A 2,904-nucleotide genomic window follows, 5' to 3' on the forward strand; every position below is an offset into this window, starting at 1 on the left:
CACCTGGAGCTCACAGTCTTAAACCCCATTTTACAGAGAGGGAACTGAGGCACAGAGAAGCGAAATGACTTGCCCAAAGTCACACAGCCGACAAGTGGCAGAAATTAGAATTAGAACCCACGACCTCTGACTCCCAAGCGCTTGACAATAGTTAGCGTTTAACAAATGCCTAAAAGAATAGACAAAAAATTGTCACATTTTCAGACAAACAGGGCAATAAGAATTTTAGCAATAGTTTGGTTCAAGAAACAACTAGAGGCAAGCATGGGATTACAAAACACTTTAAAAAACAAATACAAATCACCTAATTCGATAATGGTTTGCCAGCAAACAAGTGAACAAAATGCAGGACTGGTTTTTTCCACTTTGAAATAAGTATTTCCATAGTCGTTTCAGCCCTACCAGCTTCCTTTAACTGCAAAATCCCTATTTCTCTCATCATCACAAGGGTCATGTTTACCTAATGGATCTCAGAGGTTTAGCTGGAGATAACAGAGGATGGGGTGATAATTACTATGACATGAGCCAATAATAGGAAGGATTTGAAGCAGCACTCCGGGCTGATGGAGGTTGTACAATTGAATTAGGGGGAGGCAAGCATTTCTTCAGCAGAAAGAAATTCAGACAGGCAGCAGTGCAGACTGAGTGCCCTGTGCTAGACACTGAGGGGAGAAACAGAAGAGCTTTTTAGTCTTTGGCCAGGTTGTTAGTCCTTCTAGTGAACTGTCTGGTGCTGGGTCAAGTCTCATTGACCCTGTTTCAGAGGGGTGTCGCTTCTGCCAAATTTTCTTGGAAGTCATTTTCGCTGTGTGAAACAGCAAATCCGAGAAGCGAGGAAGCTGTCTGAGTGCCAGCCTCCAGTCTCTTTTCATAAAAATGCCATCCTTTGATTCCCAGCTCTGTGCCTCAATCCTGATTCTTTCTCCCTTTCCAGTTCTCTACAAGCACATGCATCTTTCTCCCTGAACTCCCAGTCCCGCGATCGCTGGTATATGTATTGAAGTATTTCTTAATTAATCATCCCTAGCATCTTCCCCTACACTCCTTCTACTTGGGGCGTCTTTCCGATAACAAGGCTCCAATGAATAAAGCATGAGTTGTGCTGAGTGAGGGAAGCTCTTGGAGGTCAAGGACAAATACAATTGTGAGAAGAATCTACGTCGTTATTAACGAAAGTTGCTTTGGGTCTTTATTAATTTTGGACAGCTCTTAAATCAATCAAGTGTATATTTTTCCATGATGAACATTAGGGAAATGGAGGGAGAATATCAAAAAGTTTGAGAGATAACAATCGAACGAAGGGTAGAAAAACAATTTCGGCTTACGATGTTATTTTGCTGGCTGCTGACCAGCTCTTCTTTATCACCACAGAAGCAATGGCCCGAAACTACACTCAATCAATCATTCGGTCATATTTACCCGGAGCTTAACGGGTACAAGGCACTACACTCAGCTCTTGATCAATAGAATACAATAGAAGAAGAAGACATGATCTCTGTCCAGGGGGAGCTTTCAATCTAGTGGGGAAGATGGGCATAAAAAAAAAAATCACAAAAAGGAAGAAGGGCTCCAATAGTAAGAGGACGAATAATGATATGTACACAGAGTGCAACGAGAAGTAATGAGTGCAAAATTACCAGGAAGGTGTAAAGTGCTGAGGGGTTGGTAGGGAGGATGTGACCAGGGGAGACGAACCAATTGGGGAAAGCCTCTTCTTTGCAGGTGAGATTTCAGAAGGATTTTGAGCACGAGGAGACCTTGGTTTCTGGCAGATTTGAACGGGGAGGGAATTCCAGGCAGGACGAAGGGCGTTACACTGGGATCAGAGGCAGAAGACTTGAGAATGAGACACAGTGAGAAAATGATCTTGGGAGGAAAAGAGAATGCGAGCTTAGAAGAGGGGATAAGAGGGTGAGAGCTTTCCCTTTAAACCAAAATCAAGAGTTTCTGTTTGATGCAACCGAGTAATGATTGGAGGGTTTCGAGGAGTGCCAGAAACGTATGCAAAATAATATTTTCAGAAAAGAATGCAACAGCAGAATGAAGTATGGACAGAAGAAGAGAGGCTAGAGAGAGGAAGATGGGTGAGGATGCTAATGTCCAACCAGGATATGATAAATGACTGGACTAGTTTGGTGGCCATTTGGATGGAGTAGAAAAGACAGAGTCTGGAAATGTTGGGGAGGAAGAAATGCTGGGATCTGGTTAGAGACTGTATATGGAAGTGGAAAGAGAGGGAAAAGAGTTAAAGGTAGTACCAAAGTTTGTGGGCTTGAGAGTTGGGGTGGATGAACGTGTTTTCAAGAGTGATAGGAAATTTACACTGGGAGAAGATTTTATAGGAAAGATGAGCAGTTCCGTTTTGGACATGCTGAGCTTGAGCTGCCAGTGGGACATTCATAAAGAGATGTCCTGGTGTCAGGAGGAGAGATTGCACAGAAAAAGAGAGAGCAGGGCATAGAGGTGGTAGTTAAAGAGATGAGAATAGACAACCTCATCGAGTGAGAAGAGAAGGGGATCTAGAACAGAGCCTTGAGTGACACCCAAAGTTAGGGAATGGGAGTAAGCAAAAGACTGGGAGCCCGTTGTTGGGCAGGGATTGTCTCTATTTGCTGCTGACTTGTTCTTTCCAAGCACTTAGTACAGTGCTCTGCACACAGTAAGCGCTCAATAAATACGATTGAAAGAATGAATGGCTGACCAGAGAGGTAAGGGGAGAAACTGAAGAGAACTGTGTCAGAAATCTTAAGGCAACGTTGCCGGGAGAAGGGAGTGATCCACAGTGTCAAAGGCAACTGAGAGGTTGAGGAGTAGCATGGGAAAACGGTCTTAGATTTAATAATAATTATGGTATTTGTTAAGCGCTTACTATATGCCAAGCACTGTTCTAAGCTCTGGGGTAGA

This window comes from Ornithorhynchus anatinus, chromosome X1 (genome assembly GCF_004115215.2).
Source record: "Ornithorhynchus anatinus isolate Pmale09 chromosome X1, mOrnAna1.pri.v4, whole genome shotgun sequence".
NCBI classification, from domain to species: Eukaryota; Metazoa; Chordata; class Mammalia; order Monotremata; family Ornithorhynchidae; genus Ornithorhynchus; species Ornithorhynchus anatinus.